We start from the raw sequence: 20217 nt of genomic DNA, 5'->3' as shown, positions 1-20217 counted from the left end.
GACCTGTGGCCTTTTTCTCACGTACTTTGAATAATAGTGAAAAAAGACATTCCTCAATAGAAAAAGAGGCATACGCAATAGTAGAAGCATTGCGTAAATGGAGACATTATTTATCGGGGCGACATTTCACGTTGGTAACTGATCAAAAATCTGTGTCCTTTATGTTTGATGTTAAACATTTTGGAAAGATTAAAAATGATAAAATAATGAGATGGAGGATTGAGTTGGCATGTTACCATTTTGACATAGTTTATCGTCCGGGGAAGGATAATGTTGCTGCTGATGCAGTCGAGGGCTTATTGTTCTGTGATTCACGGAGATACGCTTATTAATCTTCACAATACTTTTACTAATCAAGGAATAATCACCACACCCCCCCAGTCACTCTCTCTCTCTCTTCCCCCCACCCCCCCCAGTCGCTCTCTCTCTCTCTTCCCCCCACCCCCCCAGTCGCTCTCTCTCTCTCTTCCCCCCACCCCCCCCAGTCACTCTCTCTCTCTCTTCCCCCCACCCCCCCCAGTCGCTCTCTCTCACTCTTCCCCCCACCCCCCCAGTCGCTCTCTCTCTCTCTTCCCCCCACCCCCCCCAGTCGCTCTCTCTCTCTCTTCCCCCCACCCCCCCAGTCACTCACTCTCTCTCTTCCCCCCACCCCCCCCAGTCACTCTCTCTCTCTCTTCCGCCCCCCACCCCCCCAGTCGCTCTCTCTCTCTCTTCCCCCCACCCCCCCCCAGTCACTCTCTCTCTCTCTTCCCCCCACCCCCCCCCAGTCACTCTCTCTCTCTCTTCCCCCCACCCCCCCAGTCGCTCTCTCTCTCTCTTCCCCCCACCCCCCCCAGTCACTCTCTCTCTCTCTTCCGCCCCCCCACCCCCCCAGTCGCTCTCTCTCTCTCTTCCCCCCACCCCCCCAGTCACTCTCTCTCTCTCTCTTCCCCCACCCCCCCCAGTCGCTCTCTCTCTCTCTTCCCCCCACCCCCCCCAGTCACTCTCTCTCTCTCTTCCCCCCCACCCCCCCCAGTCGCTCTCTCTCTCTCTTCCCCCCCCCCCCCCAGTCACTCTCTCTCTCTCTTCCGCCCCCCCACCCCCCCCCAGTCACTCTCTCTCTCTCTTCCCCCCACCCCCCCCAGTCGCTCTCTCTCTCTCTTCCCCCACCCCCCCCCAGTCACTCTCTCTCTCTCTTCCCCCCACCCCCCCAGTCACTCTCTCTCTCTCTTCCGCCCCCCCCACCCCCCAGTCACTCTCTCTCTCTCTTCCGCCCCCCCACCCCCCCAGTCGCTCTCTCTCTCTCTTCCCCCCACCCCCCCAGTCGCTCTCTCTCTCTCTTCCCCCCACCCCCCCGTCGCTCTCTCTCTCTCTTCCCCCCACCCCCCCAGTTGCTCTCTCTCTCTCTTCCGCCCCCCCACCCCCCCAGTCGCTCTCTCTCTCTCTTCCCCCCACCCCCCCCAGTCGCTCTCTCTCTCTCTTCCCCCCACCCCCCCCAGTCGCTCTCTCTCTCTCTTCCCCCCACCCCCCAGTTGCTCTCTCTCTCTCTTCCCCCCACCCCCCCCCAGTCGCTCTCTCTCTCTCTTCCCCCCACCCCCCCCAGTCGCTCTCTCTCTCTCTTCCCCCACCCCCCCCAGTCACTCTCTCTCTCTCTTCCGCCCCCCCCCACCCCCCCCAGTCACTCTCTCTCTCTCTTCCCCCCACCCCCCCCAGTCGCTCTCTCTCTCTCTTCCCCCCCACCCCCCCCAGTCGCTCTCTCTCTCTCTTCCCCCCACCCCCCCAGTCGCTCTCTCTCTCTCTTCCCCCCACCCCCCCAGTCACTCTCTCTCTCTCTTCCCCCCACCCCCCCCAGTCGCTCTCTCTCTCTCTTCCCCCACCCCCCCCAGTCACTCTCTCTCTCTCTTCCCCCCACCCCCCCCAGTCACTCTCTCTCTCTCTTCCCCCCACCCCCCCAGTCACTCTCTCTCTCTCTTCCCCCCACCCCCCCCAGTCGCTCTCTCTCTCTCTTCCCCCACCCCCCCCAGTCACTCTCTCTCTCTCTTCCGCCCCCCCCACCCCCCCAGTCACTCTCTCTCTCTCTTCCGCCCCCCCACCCCCCCAGTCGCTCTCTCTCTCTCTTCCCCCCACCCCCCCCAGTCGCTCTCTCTCTCTCTTCCCCCCACCCCCCCCAGTCGTTCTCTCTCTCTCTTCCCCCCACCCCCCCCCAGTCACTCTCTCTCTCTCTTCCGCCCCCCCCACCCCCCCCAGTCACTCTCTCTCTCTCTTCCCCCCACCCCCCCCAGTCGCTCTCTCTCTCTCTTCCCCCCACCCCCCCAGTCACTCTCTCTCTCTCTTCCCCCCACACCCCCCAGTCGCTCTCTCTCTCTCTTCCCCCCACCCCCCCAGTCACTCTCTCTCTCTCTTCCCCCCACCCCCCCAGTAGTCGCTCTCTCTCTCTCTTCCCCCCACCCCCCGTCACTCTCTCTCTCTCTTCCGCCCCCCCCCACCCCCCCCAGTCACTCTCTCTCTCTCTTCCCCCCACCCCCCCCAGTCGCTCTCTCTCTCTCTTCCCCCCACCCCCCCCCAGTCACTCTCTCTCTCTCTTCCCCCCCCACCCCCCCAGTCGCTCTCTCTCTCTCTTCCCCCCACCCCCCCCAGTCACTCTCTCTCTCTCTTCCCCCCACCCCCCCCAGTCACTCTCTCTCTCTCTTCCGCCCCCCCCACCCCCCCCCAGTCACTCTCTCTCTCTCTTCCGCCCCCCCACCCCCCCAGTCGCTCTCTCTCTCTCTTCCCCCACCCCCCCCAGTCGCTCTCTCTCTCTCTTCCCCCCACCCCCCCCAGTCACTCTCTCTCTCTCTTCCCCCCACCCCCCCAGTTGCTCTCTCTCTCTCTTCCGCCCCCCCACCCCCCCAGTCGCTCTCTCTCTCTCTTCCCCCTACCCCCCCCAGTCGCTCTCTCTCTCTCTTCCCCCCACCCCCCCCAGTCGCTCTCTCTCTCTCTTCCGCCCCCCCCACCCCCCCCAGTCACTCTCTCTCTCTCTTCCGCCCCCCCCACCCCCCCAGTTGCTCTCTCTCTCTCTTCCCCCCACCCCCCCCAGTCGCTCTCTCTCTCTCTTCCGCCCCCCCCACCCCCCCAGTTGCTCTCTCTCTCTCTTCCAACAACAACATGCCCTCGAAAAAGCCTTGGCACTGCCGGGCACTCCAGCTAGTTAAATATATTCAAGAAAGAGTTGGATATATTTCTTGAGGCTAAAGGGATCAAGGGATATGGGGAAAAGGCAGGGACAGGGTACTGAATTTGGATGATCAGCCATGATCTCATTGAATGGCGGAGCAGGCTCGAAGGGCTGAATGGCCTACTCCTGCTCCTATCTTCTATGTTTCTATGTTTTTATGTAATGTCTATTTTCTTAATATTATAGACGAGTACCCTCGGTTCCCTTTTGTTATTCCCTGTCCGGATGTGACCAGTGCTGTTGTAATTAAATGCCTCTGCCAACTGTTTTCCTTGTTTGGCATGCCTAACTATATACATAGTGATAGGGGTTCTTCCTTTATGAGCGAAGAATTGCGACAGTTTTTGCTATCGAAAGGGATTGCAACGAGTAGAACTACCAGCTATAACCCTCGTGGTAATGGGCAGGTCGAGAAAGAAAATGCGACAGTGTGGAAGGCTATCGTACTGTCTCTGAAGTCGCGAAGCCTGCCGAGCTCTCGCTGGCAGGATATCCTGCCAGACGTGCTGCATTCCATAAGGTCTCTTTTGTGTACAGCGATGAATGCCACCCCTCATGAAAGGATGTTTAGTTTTCCAAGAAGAGCTACTAATGGAGTATTGTTAACCAGATGGTTGACGACCACGGGCCCTGTGCTGTTGCGCAGACATGTGAGAGGCCACAAGACTGATCCACTGGTAGAGGAAGTACAACTCCTCCATGCTAATCCCCAGTATGCGTATGTTCAATATCCGGATGGGCGAGAGGATACGGTCTCTATTAAAGATCTTGCACCTGCTGGAGCTCAAAGAGTTCGACTCTGAGAGTAGAGTTTTCAATCGTGGTATTGGACCTTCAGAGTCACAAACCCTCAGTGTGGAAAACACTGATGATTCTGGGAATTCGAATGAACCGGAGTTAGTACTCCGGGAGGAGCCTCAGCAAGGGTTACGTCGTTCCCAGAGGACTATCAGACCTCCTGACAGACTGAATCTATAGCATGGGGTGAATGTGATGAAATAACTCTGTGTTCTGGCATTTGGATTGTCTGTTGTTGTACTTGTTAATGTCTGGAATGTTCTACAGGTGTAACCACTAATGCGCCTCCCTAGCCCCGCCCCTCTGGACCCTCCGGATTGGTGTGAGTCTTACTTATAAGAGCTGGGTCTTACTCATAAGGGCTGGGTTGGTGATGAATGATGGTTGCCCTGTGTTAACTTGATGCCATGTTCTTACTTAATAAAAGCCTTTAGTTTAAGTTTTAAACCTCATGGATTCGGGCCATTATTTGGCACATCAGGAGGGGAACTTGCAGGTGATGGTGTTCCCATGTGCCTGCTGCCCTTGTCCTTCTAGGTGGTCGAGGTCGCAGGTTTGGGAGGTGCTGCCAAAGGAGTATTGGCGAGTTGCTGCAGTGCATCTTGTAGATGGAACACACTGCAGCCACAGTGCACCGGTGGTGCAGCGAGTGAATATTTAAGGTGGTGGATGGGGTGCCAATCAAGCGGGCTACTTTGTCTTGGATGGTGTCAAACTTTTTGAGTGTTGTTGGAGCTGCACTCATCCAGACAAGTGGAGAGTAATCTATCACACTCCTGCCTTGTGCCTTGTAAATGGTGGAAAGGCTTTGGGGAGTCAGGAGGTGAGACTCTTGCTACAGAATACCCAGCCTCTGGCCTGCTCTTGTAGCCACAGTATTAAGTTCTGGTCAATGGTATCCCCCAGGATGTTGATGGTGGGGGCATTGGTAAGATGCTTGCTTGTTGGAGATCGTCATTTCCTGGCACTTGTGTGATGCAAATGTTATTTGTCACGGATCAGCCCAAGCCTGAGTGTCGTCCAGGTCTTGCTGCATTCAGGCATGGACTGCTTCATTATCTGAGGAGTTGCGAATGGAACTGAACACTGTGCAATCATCAGCAAACATCCCCACTTCTGAAGGAGGGAAGGTCATTGATGAAGCAGCTGAAGGTGGTTGGGCCGAAGACACTGCCCCGAGGAACTCCTGTAGCGATATCCTGCTGGTGGGACAGGACATTCCCAGGGATGGTGAAGGAGGAGTTCAGAAGATTGGCTGAAAGGTATGATTCTGTGAGTATGACTATGTCAGGTTGTTGCTTGAATATTCTGTGGGAGAGCTCTCCCAATTTTGGCACAAGTCCCCACATGTTAGTGAGGAGGACTTTGCAGGGTCTACTGGTGTGCCATTGTCATGTCTGAAGGCGGTGCTGAGGTCGATGCCGGGTGGTCTGTCCGGTTTTATTCTTATTATAGTTTTTTGTAGCGATTGGGTGGTTGAGTGACTTGCTAGGCCATTTCAGAGGGCAGTTAAGAGTCAACCACATTGCTGTGGGTCTGGAGTCACCTGTAGGCCAGCAGATTATTTTCCTAAAGGACATTAGTGAACCAGATGAGCTGTTATGACAATCCGATAATTTCATGGTCACCATTACTGATACTAGCTTTTAATTGCAGATTTATTTATTTAACTGATTTAAATTCCCCAGCTGCCTAGATGAGATTTGAACTCACATCTCTGGATTACTAGTCCAGCAATATAACCACTTTGATCTCACAAAGGCCTTCGACACTGTCAACCATGAGGGATTATGGAGTGTCCTCCTCAAATTTGGCTGCCCTCAAAAGTTTGTCACCATCCTCCGCCTGCTTCACGACGACATGCAAGCTGTGATCCTGACCAACGGTTCCACCACAGACCCAATTCATGTACGGACCGGGGTCAAGCAAGGCTGTGTCATCGCACCAACACTCTTCTCGATCTTCCTGCCTGCAATGCTCCATCTCACCCTCGGTAAGCTCCCCACTGGAGTGGAGCTAATTTACAGAACAGACGGGAAACTGTTCAACTTCCGTCGCCTCCATCCCGATCCAAGGTCGTCCCATCCTCTGTTGTCGAATTACAGTATGCAGATGACGCTTGCGTCTGCGCTCACTCAGAGGTCTAACTCCAAACCATCGTCAACACCTTCACTGAAGCGTATGAGAGCATGGCCCTTACACTAAACATCCGTAAGACAAAGGTCCTCTACCAACCTGCCCCCACCACACAGTACTGCCCCCCAATTATCAAAATCCACGACAAGGCCTTGGACAAGGTGGACCACTTTCCATACCTCGGGAGCCTTCTGTCAACAAAGGCAGACGTCGACGACGAAGTCCAACACAGCCTTCAGTGTGCCATTGCAGCCTTCGGTCACCTGAGGAAGAGAGTGTTTGAAGACCAGGACCTGAAACCCGGCACTAAGCTCATGGTCTACAGAGCAGCAGTGATACCCACCCTGCTGTATGCCTCAGAGACATGGACCATGTACAACAGGCACCTCCAAGCACTGGAGAGGTACCACCAACGTTGCCTCCGCAAGATCCTGCAAATCCATTGGCAGGATAGGTGCACCAATGTCAGTGTTATTGCTCAGGCCAACATCCCCTGCATCGAACCTTTGACCACGCTCAATCAGCTCCGATGGACGGGTCACATTGTCCGCATGCCCGATACGAGACTCACAAAACAAGCGCTCTACTCGGAGCTCCGGCATGGCAAGAGAGCCCCAGGTGGGCAGAGGAAACGCTTCAAGGACACCCTCAAAGCCTCCTTGAAAAAGTGTAAGATCCCCACCGACACCTGGGAATCCCTGGCCCAAGACCGCACAAAGTGGAGGAGAAGCATCCGGGAAGGCGCCGAACACCTCAAGTCTCTTTGCCAGAAGCCAAGCGCAGGCAGCGCAAGGAGCGCACGTCAACCCAAACACCCCACCCACCCGCCCCTTCAACCACCGTCTGCCACACCTGTGACAGAGACTGTAGGTCCCGCATTGGACTCATCAGTCACCTGAGAACTCATTGTTAATGTGGAAGCAAGGCATCCTCGGTTCCGCGGGACTGCCTAAGAAGAAGGCGGCATAACACAGATCGGTTGATAATTCCCTCAATCTGGAGAATAGAAGTACAGTGGATTCACGCGTGACCTTCTCGAGTCTGTTCCAACTGACAACGACTTAAGTGGCCTGTTCTTATACACAAGCTTGGTTACTGCTCAGGAAATGGGATTGTTTGGACCCGTCTGTTGACCGCCTCCTGAACTCCTGCTAATTCAGGGAATTTAGTCCATCTGTGACCAGACTATAACCACAAGCCCGTCTGGTTATCACACCGATACAGTCCGTGAGGTTATTATCAGATTCACACCCAGACGTTGTGCCTTCACTTGTCTGGCACTTCATCCCATAACACGGGTACAGGGGCTCAGTAATGTTTCATTCATCAGAAAAAGACAAAGTACAACAACATACTGGTCAGCTTAACAGTATCTCATCATATTTATGGGGCCATAAATATAAAAGGCACTAATAAATCCAGTAGTGAATTCAGGAGAAATATCTTTACCCAGAGAATGGTGAGAATGGGGAACTCGCTACCACAAGGAGTGGTTGAGGTGAACAGCAGAGATGCATTTATGGGGAAGCCACACAAGGGAGAAAGGAATGGGAGGAGATGTTGATCGGGTTAATTGAAGTAGGGTGGGTGTGGAGCATAAACACTGGCATGGACCAGTTGGGCCGAATGGCCTGTTTCTGTGCTGTACATTCTATGGAACACCATGAACTGTCAATCGAAGGGAATCATCAGCACAACAGTCTTAAAGATTAAACAGCAGTCCAAGAATTTATAAAATATTCATCCATTCCATGTTCATGTCACCCCAGCTTTCAACAGGGCACTGTGCTACAGAACAGTGTGAACTCGCTGGTGTTTCAGCAGAGTCGAGGACTGAGAGAATCCCTTCCCACACACAGAGCAGGTGAACGGTCTCTCCCCAGTGTGAACTCGCTGGTGTCCCTTCAGATTCCCGGAGCTTTTAAAGCTCTTCCCACAGTCAGAACATTTAAACGGTCTCTCATCTGTGTGAAATTGCTTGTGTGTCAGCAGGTGGGCTGGCTAAGTGAATCCCTTCCCACACACGGAGCAGGTGAATGGCCTCTCCCTTGTGTGAACTCGCTGGTGTCCCTTCAGATGCCCAGAGCTTTTAAAGCTCGTCCCACAGACAGAACATGTAAATGGTCTCTTATCAGTGTGAACAAGCTGGTGTTCCTTCAGATCCCTGGAGCGTTTAAAGCTCTTCCCACAGTCAGAGCATGTAAACGGTCTCTCATCAGTGTGAGCTCGCTGGTGTCCCTTCAGATGCCCCAGAGCTTTTATCGCTCTTCCCACAGTCAGAACATTTAAATGGTCTTTCATCAGTGTGATATCCCTGGTGTCTCAACAGGTGGGATGACTGAGTGAATCCCTTCCCACACACGGAGCAGGTGAATGGCCTCTCCCCAGTGTGAACTCGCTGGTCTCTCATCACTATGAACAAGCTGGTGTCTCAGGAGGGTGGCAGAATGAGAGAATCGCTTCAAAAACACAGAGCAGGTCAACGGTCTCTCATCGGTGTGGACAAGCTGGTGTCTCAGCAGCACAGAGGGTGCAATTAATCCCTGCCCACACACAGAGCGGGTTAAAGGTCTCTCTCCAGTGTGAACTTGCTGGTGTATCATTGGAGCGGACGGCTGAGTGAATCCCTTCCCACACACGGAGTGGGGTAAAGGTCTCTCCCTAGTGTGAACTTTCTGGTGTATCATCGGAGCGGAAGACTGAGTGACTCCCTTCCCACACACGGGGCCCGGGTTTCCCCCAGTGTGTGGCCACTGGTGCCGCTTCAGGTACTTGTAGATTCTGAAGCTCTTTCAGAACATTTAAAAGGTCTGTCATCAGTGTGAACTCATGGGTGTGCCAGCAGATTGGAGGAGCGACCAAATCAGGTCCTGAGGAATCACGTAACTCTGTCAGAATTTGAGGTGATGTTTGGTTTGAGCTTCCTGTCTGTAAATGCTCCACTTCTAAAACCCTGTAAAAGGAGTGTAGAAAGGGTAAGGGGGGGGAGCAGGAATTTTTTCTGGCTTATTTTGCCTCAAAGAACAAACAGGGTGGAGCCGGTCCCAGTGGTGTCCAGCCGTGCCCACAATAACCAGTGGGCCAGAAACAACCCAATCCACCTCACTGTCTTGGCCCTGAAGTTAAATCAAGTTTCAAAGTCAAAAATGACATCCTTTGTGACTGTGACAAAGGTAAACTATCTGTCCTCGTCCTTCTTGACTTGTCTGCAGCCTTTGACACGGTTGACCACTTCATCATTCTCCCAACGCCTCTCCACCATCGTCCAGCTGGGTGGGACTGCACTCGCCTGGTTCCATTCTTATCTATCTAATCGTAGCCACAGAATCACCTGCAATGGCTTCTCTTCCCGCTCCCGCATCGTTACCTCTGGTGTCCCCCAAGGATCTATCCTTGGGCCCCGCCTATTTCTCATCTAAATGCTGCCCCTTGGTGACATCATCTGAAAACACAGCGTCAGTTTCCACATGTACGCTGACGACACCCAGCTCTATCTCACTACCACTTCTCTCGACCCCTCCATGATCACTAATCTGGTTCTGGGTGAGCAGAAATTTTCTCCAATTAAATATTGGGAAGACTAAAGCAATTGTTTTCGGTCCCTGCCACAAACTCTGTTCCCTAGCCACTGAGTCCATCCCTCTCCCTAACATCTCTCTGAGGCTGAACCACACTGTTCACAACCTTGGTGTCATATTTGACCCTGAAATGAGCTTCCGAACACATATCCGCAGCATCACTAAGAGCACCTCCTTCCCCCTCGGTAACATGGCCCGTCTCCACCCCTGCCTCAGCTCATCCGCTGCTGAAACCCTCCCCCAGCCCTTTGTTACCTCTAGACTCGACTATTCCAATGCACTCCTGGCTGGCCTCCCACATTCCAGCCCACGTAAACTTGAGCTCATCCAAAACCGCCCGTGCTGTAACCCCGCCCACTCCCCCTACTCCGCATGCGCCCCCGGCCGCCAGACTGCATATGCTCGGCAGAATCATAGAAAAATTACAGCATAGAAGGAGGCCACTCAGCCCATCTTGTCTGTCTCGGCCGATTAAGTGCTATCCACCCTAATCCCACTTTCCAGCACTTGGTCCGTAGCCTTGTAGGTTACGGCACTTCAAGTGCACATCCAAGTACTTTTAAAATGTGATGAGAGTTTCTGCCTCTACCACCCTGTCAGGCAGTGAGTTCCAGACCCCCACCACCCACTGGGTGAAAACATTTCTCCTCAACTCCCCTCTAAACCTCCGACCAATTTCTTTAAATCTATGCCCCCTGGTTGTGGACCCCTCTGCCAAGGGAAATAGGTCTTTCCTATCTCGGCCCCTCAGAATTTTATACACCTCAATCAGGTCTCCCCTCAGCCTCCTCGGTTCCAAAGAAATCAACCACCTCCCCCCCCCCCGAGACATCTGCGTTCCTCCAATTCTGCCCTCTTGAGCGTCCCTGATTATAATCGCTGCACCATCAGTGGCCGTGTCTTCTGTTGCCTCGGCGCGAAGCTCTGGAAGTCCCTCTCTGAACCTCTCCGCCTCTCTTTCATAGAAAGTAGGAGCAAGAGTCGGCCATTCGGCCCCTCGAGCCTGCTCCGCCATTCAATGAGATCATGGCTGATAAAAACCCACTTCTGTGACCAAGCTTTTGACCATCTGCCCTAATTTCTCCTTATGTGGCTCGGCGTCACATTTTTCAATGTCTTACAATACTCCTGTGCAGCACCTTGGGATGTTTTCCTATGTTAAAGGCGCTATAGAAATACAAGTTGTTGTTGTTCTCATTGTTGGAGGTGAGACCTGAACAGGCCCCGCCCCCTCCCCCTCCCCCTACTCCGCATGCGCCGCTCCAAGGTGAGCGCGGGCTCTGAACAGGCCCCGCCCCCTCCCCTACTCCGCATGCGCCGCTGCAAGGTGAGCGCGGGCTCTGAACAGGCCATGCCCCCCTCCCCCTACTCCGCATGCGCCGCTCCAAGCTGAGCGCGGGCTCTGAACAGGCCCCGCCCTCTCCCCCTCCTCCGCATGCGCCGCTCCAAGGTGAGCGCGGGCTCTGAACAGGCCCCGCCCCCTCCCCCTCCTCCGCATGCGCCGCTCCAAGGTGAGCGCGGGCTCTGAACAGGCCCCGCCCCCTCCCCCTACTCCGCATGCGTCGCTCCAAGATGAGCGCGGGCTCTGAACAGGCCCTGCCCCCTCCCCCTCCTCCGCATGCGCCGCTCCAAGGTGAGCGCGGGCTCTGAACAGGCCCCGCCCCCTTCCCCTACTCCGCATGCGTCGCTCCAAGCTGAGCGCGGGCTCTGAACAGGCCCTGCCCCCTCCCCCTCCTCCGCATGCGCCGCTCCAAGGTGAGCGCGGGCTCTGAACAGGCCCCGCCCCCTTCCCCTAATCCGCATGCGCTGCGCCAAGGTGAGCGCGGTCTCTGAACAGGCCCCGCCCCCTCCCCTTACTCTGCATGCGCCGCTCCAAGCTGAGCGCGGGCTCTGAACAGGCCCTGCCCCCTCCCCCTCCTCCGCATGCGCCGCTCCAAGGTGAGCGCGGGCTCTGAACAGGCACCGCCCCCTCCCCCTAATCCGCATGCGCCGCTCCAATCCTTTGTGTATTTGTCGTGGGGCAGCAGGCTATAGCAAATAGCTTTCTTAAGAACATAAGAAATAGGAGCAGGAGCAGGCCATTCGGCCCTTCGCGCCTGCTCCACCATTCAATAAGATCATGGCTGATCTTCTACCTCATCTCCACATTCCCGCCCGATCCCCATATCCCTTGATTCCCCATGAGTCTAAAAATCTATCTGTCTCAGCCTTGATTATACTCAATGACTGAGCCTCCACAGCCCTCTGGGGCAGAGAATTCCAAAGATTCACCACCCTCTGAGTGAAGAAATTTCTCCTCATCTCAGTCCTAAATGGCCGACCCCTTATTCTGAGACTGTGACCCCTGGTTCTAGACTCCCCAGCCAGGGGAATCAGTCTCCCAGCATCTACCCTGTCAAGCCCCTTCAGAATTTTGTATGTTTCAATGACATCACCTCTCATTCTTCAAAATTCCTGGGAATATAGGCCTAGTCTCCTCAATCTCTCCTCATAGGACAATCCCCCCATCCCAGGAACCAGTCTGGTGAACCTTTGTTGCTCTCCCTCTATGGCAAGTATATCCTTCCTTAGGTAAGGAGACCAAAACTGTGCACAGTACTCCAGGTGTGGTCTCACCAGGGCCCTATATAATTGCAGTAAGACTTCTTTACTCTTATACTCCAATCCTCTTGTAATAAAGACGAATATACCATTTACTTTCCTAATCGCTTGCTGCACCTGCGTGTTAAGATGAGAAATGATAAAGGCAAGAAGTCACTTGTGGGAGTGGTGTACAGGCCCCCTGACAGTAACCACACGGTAGGATGGAGTACAAAGGAAGAAATAATGGGAGCTTGTCAGAAAGGTATGGCAATAATCATGGGGGATTTTAATCTACATATAGACTGGAAAAATCAGATGGGCAAAGGTAGCCTAGATGTGGAGTTCATAGAATATTTTCGGGGTAGTTTCTTTGAACAACACGTTCTGGAGCCAACCAGAGAGCAGGCTATACTAGACCTGGTATTGTGCAATGAGATAGGATTAATTAATGACTTCATAGTGAAGGCGCCCCTAGGTAGCAGCGATCATAATATGATTGAATTTTACATTCAGTTTGAGGGAGAGACGAGTGGGTCCAAGACTAGTATTTTAAACTTAAATAAGGGCAATTATGAGGGCATGAAAGCAGAGCTAGCTAAAGTGAACTGGCAAATTAGGTTAAGGGATAGGTCAATAGAGTTGCAGTGGCAGACATTTAAAGGAATATTTCAGAATACACAGAATGGATACATTCCAATGAGAAAGAAAAATTCCAAGGGGAGGACCCACCATCCGTGGTTAACTAAAAAAGTTAAAGATAGTATCAAACTTAAAGAAAAAGCATATAATTGTGCAAAGATGGGTGGCAGGTCAGAAGATTGGACAGAACATAAAAAACAGCAAAGAATGACTAAAAGATTAATAAGGAGAGAAAAATTAGAGTACCAGAGAAAGCTAGCTAGAAATATAAAAACAGATAGTAAAAGTTTCTATAGATATTTAAAAAGAAAAGAGTTAACAAAGTGACCGTTGGTCCTATAGAAAGTGAGTCTGGGGAATTAATAATGGAAAATAAGGAGATGGCAGTTGAATTGAACAGGTATTTTGCATCAGTCTTCACTATAGAGGATTCCAGTAACATCCCAGAAATAGCTGTAAATCAGGAAATGGAAGGGAGGGAGGAACTCAAGAAAATTACAATCACCAGGGAAGTGGTACTGAGCAAATTATTGGAGCTGCGGGCTGACAAGTCCCCGGGTCCTGATGGACTTCATCCTAGGGTCTTAAAAGAAGTGGCTAGTGAGATAGTTGATGCCTTGGTTTTAATTTTCCAAAATTCCCTAGATTCGGGGAAGGTTCCATTAGATTGGAAAATAGCGAATGTAACTCCTTTATTCAAAAAGGGAGGGAGACAGAAAGCAGGAAACTACAGGCCAGTTAGCTTAACATCTGTCATAAGGAAGATGTTAGAAGCTATTATTAAAGACGTTATAGCAGGGCACTTAGAAAAGTTCAAGGTAATCAGGCAAAGTCAACATGGTTTGTGAAAGGGAAATCATGTTTAACCAATTTATTGGAGTTCTTTGAGGAAGTAACATGTGCTGTGGATAAAGGGGAACCGGTGGATGTACTGTACTTAGATTTCCAGAAGGCATTTGATAAGATGCCACATCAAAGGTTGTTGCGGAAAATAAAAGCTCATGGTGTAGGGGGTAACATATTGACATGGATAGAAGATTGGCTAGCTAACAGGAAACAGAGAGTAGGCATAAATGGGCCATGAAATAACACTGGCGAGCAAAATAAAGGAAAATCCTAAGGTGTTTTATAAGTATATTAAGGGCAAGAGGGTAACTAGGGAAAGAGTAGGGCCCATTAAGGACCAAAGTGGCAATCTGCGTGTGGAGCCAGAAGATGTAGGTGGGGTTTTAAATGAATTTTTTGCATCTGTGTTCACTATGGAGAAGGACGATGTAGACTTAGAAATCGGGCAGGGGGACTGTGATATACTTGAACATATTAGCATCGAGAGGGAGGAGGTACTAGCGGTTTTAGCAGGCTTAAAAGTGGATAAATCCCCAGGCCCGGACGAGATGTATCCCAGGCTGCTGTGTGAGGCAAAGGAGGAGATTGCGGGGGCTCTGACACAAATTTTCAGAACCTCTCTGGCCACAGGGGATGTGCCAGAGGACTGGAGAACAGCTAATGTAGTACCATTATTCAAGAAGGGTATTAGGGATAACCAGGGAATTACAGGCCAGTGAGCCTAACATCAGTGGTAGGGAAATTATTGGAAAAAATTCTGAGGGACAGAATTAGTCTCCACTTGGAGAGGCAAGGATTAATCAGGGATAGTCAGCATGGCTTTGTCAAGGGAAGATCATGTCTGACCAATTTGATTGAATTTTTCGAGGGGGTGACTAGGTGTGTGGATGAGGGTAGTGCAGTGGATGTGGTATACATGGATTTCAGTAAGGCTTTCGATAAAGTCCCGCATAGGAGACTGGTCAAGTAGGTAAGAGCCCATGGGATCCAGGGTGCCTTGGCACATTGGATCCAAAACTGGCTTAGTGGCAGAAGGCAGAGGGTGATGGTCGAAGGTTGTTTTTGTGACTGGAAGCCTGTGTCCAGTGGGGTACTGCAGGGATCAGTGCTGGGTCCCTTGCTGTTTGTGGTCTACATTAATGACTTGGATATGAATGTAAAAGGTATGATCAGTAAGTTCGCAGATGACATGAAAATTGGTGGGGTGGTAAATAGCAAGGAGGGTCGCCTCAGTCTGCAGGACGATATAGATGGGTTGGTCAGATGGGCGGAACAGTGGCAAATGGAATTTAACCCTGAAAAGTGTGAGGTGATGCATTTTGGAGGGACTAACAAGGCAAGGGAATAAACAATGAATGGTAGGACCCTAGGAAAGACAGAGGATCAGAGGGACCTTGGTGTGCATGTACATAGATCCCTGAAGGCAGCAGAACAGGTGGATAAGGTGGTTAAAAAGGCATATGGGATACTTGCCTTCATTAGCCGAGGCATAGAATATAAGAGCAGGGAGGTTATATGGAGCTGTACAAAACGCTGGTTAGGCCACAGCTGGAATACTGTGTGCAGTTCTGGTCGCCACACTATAGGAAGGATGTGATTGCTTTGGAGAGGGTGCAGAGGAGATTCACCAGGATGTTACCTGGGCTGGAGTGCTTCAGCTATGAAGAAAGACTGGACAGGCTGGGGTTGTTTTCCTTGGAGCAGAGAAGGCTGAGGGGGGACCTGATTGAGGTGTACAAAATTATGAGGGGCATAGATAGGGTAGATAGAAAGGAACTTTTTCCCTTAGTAGAGGGGTCAATAACAAGGGGGCATAGATTCAAGGTAAGGGACAGGAGGTTTAGAGGGGATTTGAGGAAGAACTTTTCCAGCCAGGGGGTGGTTGGAATCTGGAACTCACTGCCTGAAAGGGTGGTAGAGGCAGGAACCCTCACAATATTCAAGAAGCATTTGTATGAGCACTTGAAATGCCATTGCATACAAGGCTATGGACCAAATGCTGGAAAATGGGATTAGATTAGACAGGGCTTGATGGCCGGCGCGGACGTGATGGGCCGAAGGGCCTCTTTCTGTGCTGTATGACTCTATGACTCTATGACTCATTTCTGGTTGGCAAGATGTAACGAGTGGTGTGCCACAGGGATCAGTGCTGGGGCCTCAACATTTTACAATTTATATAAATGACTTGGATGAAGGGATCGAAGGCATGGTTGCTAAATTTGCTGATGACACAAAAGATTGGTAGGAAAGTAAATTGTGAAGAGGACATAAGGAGACATAATGACCTCATAGTGAAGGCGCCCCTAGGTACAAAGGGATATCGATAGGTTCAGTGAGTGGGCAAAGATCTGGCAAATGGAGTATAATGTGGGAAAATGTGAAGTTGTCCATTTTGGCAGGAAGAATAAAAAAGAAGCATATTATCTAAATGGTGAGAGATTGCAGAGCTCTGAGATGTAGAGGGATCTGGGGGTCCTAATGCATGAATCGCAAAAGGTTAGTATGCAGGTACAGCAAGTAATTAGGAAAGCTAATAGAATGTTATCATTTATTGCGAGTGGAATTGAATATAAAAGTAGGGAGGTTATGCTTCAGTTATACAGGGCATTGGTGAGACCACATCTGGAGTACTGTGTACAGTATTGGTCTCCTTATTTAAGGAAGGATGTAAATGCGCTGGAAGCAGTTCAGAGAAGGTTTACTAGACTAATACCTGGAATGGGTGGGTTGTCTTATGAGGGAAGGTTGGACAGGCTAGGCTTGTATCCCCTGGAGTTTAGAAGAGTAAGAGGTGACTTGATTGAAACATATAAGATCCTGAGGGGTTTGGACAGGGTGGATGTGGAGAGGATGTTTCCTCTTGTGGGAGAATCTAGAACTAGGGGTCACTGTTTAAAAATAAGGGGTCGCCAATTTAAGACAGAGATGAGGAAATTTTTTTCTCACAGAGGGTCGTGAGTATTTGGAACTCTCTTCCTCAAAGGGCCGTGGAAGCAGAGTCTTTGAATATTTTTAAGGCAGAGGTGGATAAGATTCTTGATAAGCAAGGGGGTGAAAGGTTATCGGGGGTAGGTGGGAATGTGGAGTAATCAGATCAGCCATGATCTTATTGAATGGCGGAACAGGCTCGAGGGGCCGAATGGCCTACTCCTGCTCCTAATTTGTACGTATGTATGTAAAACAGAGAGTAGTGGTGAACGGTTGTTTTTCAGACTGGAGGAAGGTACACAGTGGTGTTCCCCAGGGGTCGGTTCTAGCACCACTGCTTTTCTTGATATATATTAATGACTTGGACGTGGGTGTACAGGGTACAATTTCAAAATTTGCAAAAAACTTGGAAGTATAGTGAACAGTGAGGAGGAGAGTGATAGACTTCAGGAAGACATAAACAGGCTGTTGAAATGGGTGGACACATGGCAGATGAAATTTAATGCAGAAAAGTGCGAAGTGATACATTCTGGTAGAAAGAATGAGGAGAGGACATATAAACTAAATTGTACAATCCTAAAGGGGTGCACGAACAGAGAGACCTGGGGGTATTTGTGCACAAATCGTTGAAGGTGGCAGGGCAGGTTGAGAAAGCGATTAAAAAGGCTTGAGGGATCCTGGGCTTCGTAAATAGAGGTATAAAGAACAAAAGTGTGGAAATTATGATGAACCTGTATAAAACACTGGTTCAGCCCCAACTGGAGTACTGTGTCCAATTCTGGGCACCACACTTTAGGAAAGAAGTGAAGGCCTCAGAGAGGGTGCAGTAAAGATTTATGAGAATGATTCCAGGAATGAGTTACGTGGATAGACTGGAAAAGCTGGGGTTTTTCTCCTTGGAGCAGAGAAGATTGAGAGGAGATTTGATAGAGGTGTTCAAAATCATGAGGGGTCTGGACAGAGTAGATAGAGAGAAACTCTTCCCGTTGACAGAAGGGTCGAGAACCAGAGGACACAGATTTAAGGTGATTGACAAAAGAAGCAAATGCGACATGAGGGAAAACCTTTTTACGCAGCGATTGGTTAAGATCTGGAATGCACTGCCTGAAAGGGTGGTGGAGGCAGATTCAATCACGGCTTTCAAAAGGGAATTGGAGAAGTATCTGAAGGAAAACAAATTGCAGGGCTACGGGGAAAGGGCGGGGAGTGGGACTCGCTGAGAGTCGGCATGAGCTCGATGGGCCGAATGGCCTTCTTCCATGTTGTAACCAGTCTATGATTCTATCCTACAACATTCTCCCTCTTACCCCTTTCTACACTCCCTTTACAGGGTTTTAGAAATGGAGCATTTACAGACAGGAAGCTCAGACCAAACATCACGTCAAGAACAGACAGAGTCACTCGATTCATCAGGACCTGAATATCATCGGCCTTTCCACATGGAAGGAGAGAGCAGCGATCACAGCGCGGACAAACCGCACACGTATTCCATGTGTGGACTCGGATTCAGCCGATCGTCCAATCTGCAGAGGCACAAGCGCAGCCACACCAGGGAGAGACCGTGTAAACGTGGTAAGTGCGGGAAGGGATTCAGTAACCCCTCGAGGCTGGAGATTCACTGGCGCAGTCACACCGGGGAGAAGCCGTTCACCTGCATGTTGTGCGGGAAGGGATTCACTCGCTCCTCCCGCCTGCTGACACACCAGCGAGTCCACACCGGGGACAGGCTGTTCACCTGCACCGTGTGTGGGAAGGGATTCACTCGCTCCTCCCGCCTGCTGACACACCAGCGAGTCCACACCGGGGAGAGGCAGTTCACCTGCACCGTGTGCGGGAAGGGATTCACTCGCTCCTCCCTCCTGCTGACACACCAGCGAGTCCACACCGGGGAGAGGCCGTTCACCTGCACCATGTGTGGGAAGGGATTCGCTCGCTCCTCCCGCCTGCTAACACACCAGCATGTCCACACCGGGGAGAGGCCATTCACCTGCACCGTGTGTGGGAAGGGATTCACTCGCTCCTCCCACCTGCTAACACACCAGCAAGTCCACGCCTGATGGGAGTGGTTCGATTCTGCTGCTGTTAAATCACATCCAGGACTGAGCGATCTTCACTCTGGCAGTTGGGGTTTGTTGATACTGATGTGAATGGCCCACTTGAGCTGGGCTGGAGCTTAATATTTTGCATATATGTCAAGTAAATAAGCTTTGTTTCCAACATACAGTGTGTCGAGTCCTTGATGTCTGTAAGACGAGAGCTGACTTATGACTGTCGGGGGCGGTGGGGGGGCTGCAGCGGCCCTTTAAGAACTGCTGTCCTTGATCCTCCCTCTTAATTCAGGGAATCTCAGCTGAAATTATTTTGCAATAACATAATTAACTTTCATCGACAATCTCAAATTAACCTTTGACACAATTTGGGGTCAGATAGGACCCACAAGTCCTGACTAATCCTGGCTGGCAGTGTTTACCGACCTGTGTAGAAGACACAATGGGACCTTCCATTCACCCACCAGAAAGGGCGGGGAACTCCCGCTGGATGAGCGAGAGTCCCCACATTTTTCAGGTACAATGATCCCCTGGGAACGTGAACGAAGACAGATCCAGTAAGTGGTGTGGGAGTCACTGACCTACATTGGCTCCCGGTTAATAATTCTCATCCTGGTTTTCAAATCCCTCCATAGCCTCCTCACCCCTCTCTATCTCTGTAATCTCCTCCAGCTCTACACCCCTCCGCCATATCTGTGCTCCTCCAATTCTGGCCCCTTGCCCAATTTCCATCGCTCCACCATTGGCGGCTGGGCCTTCAGCTGCCTGGGCCCTGAGCTCTGGAATTCCCTGCTGAAACCTCTCTGCCTCTCTCTCTCTCTCCTCCTTTGGACCTTCGTTAAAACCTCCCTCTTTGACCAAGCCTTTTGATCACCTGCCCTGATATCTATGCTCGGTGTCAGATTTTGTTTGGTGACGCTCCTCTGACTTGGGACTTGGGAGGTTTTACTGTATAAAAGGCGCTATATAAATACAAGCTGTTGTTGTTGGAGATGGAAATGCAGAATGTTAGGGTCATAGAGTTATACAGCACAGAAAGAGGCCCTTCGACCCATCGTGTGCACGCCAGCCATCAAGCTCTATCTATTCTAATCCCATTTTCCAGCATTTGGTCCGTAGCCTTGTATGCTATGGCGTCTCAAGTGCTCATCTAAATGCTTCTTGAATGTTGTGAGGGTTCCTGCCTCTACCGCCCTTTCAGGCAGTGAGTTCCAGATTCCAACCACCCACTGGGTGAAAAAGTTTTTCCTCAAATCCCCTCTAAACCACCTGCCCCTTACCTTGAAACTATGCCCCCTTGTTATTGACCCCTCTACTTAAGGGGAAAAGTTCCTATCTACCCTATCTATGCCCCTCATAATTTTGTACACCTCAATCAGTTCCCCCCCTCAGCCTTCTCTGCTCTAAGGAAAACAACCCCAGCCTGTCCAGTCTCTCTTCATAGCTGAAATGCTCCAGCCCAGGTAAC

General features: G+C 51.2%; 1 pseudogene; it reads left to right on the top strand.

The window, feature by feature from the left end:
• The window catches only part of LOC147119075 (uncharacterized), a 76445-nt pseudogene extending 57527 nt beyond the window's left edge, over positions 1–18918 (top strand).
• Positions 18919–20217: the final 1299 nt, after the last annotated feature.

The sequence above is a fragment of the Somniosus microcephalus genome, chromosome 4 (genome assembly GCF_052327205.1).
Source record: "Somniosus microcephalus isolate GS21.2 chromosome 4, FLI_Smic_1.0, whole genome shotgun sequence".
In the NCBI taxonomy this organism is placed as follows: Eukaryota; Metazoa; Chordata; class Chondrichthyes; order Squaliformes; family Somniosidae; genus Somniosus; species Somniosus microcephalus.
This window is presented reverse-complemented; position numbering and strand designations above follow the sequence as displayed.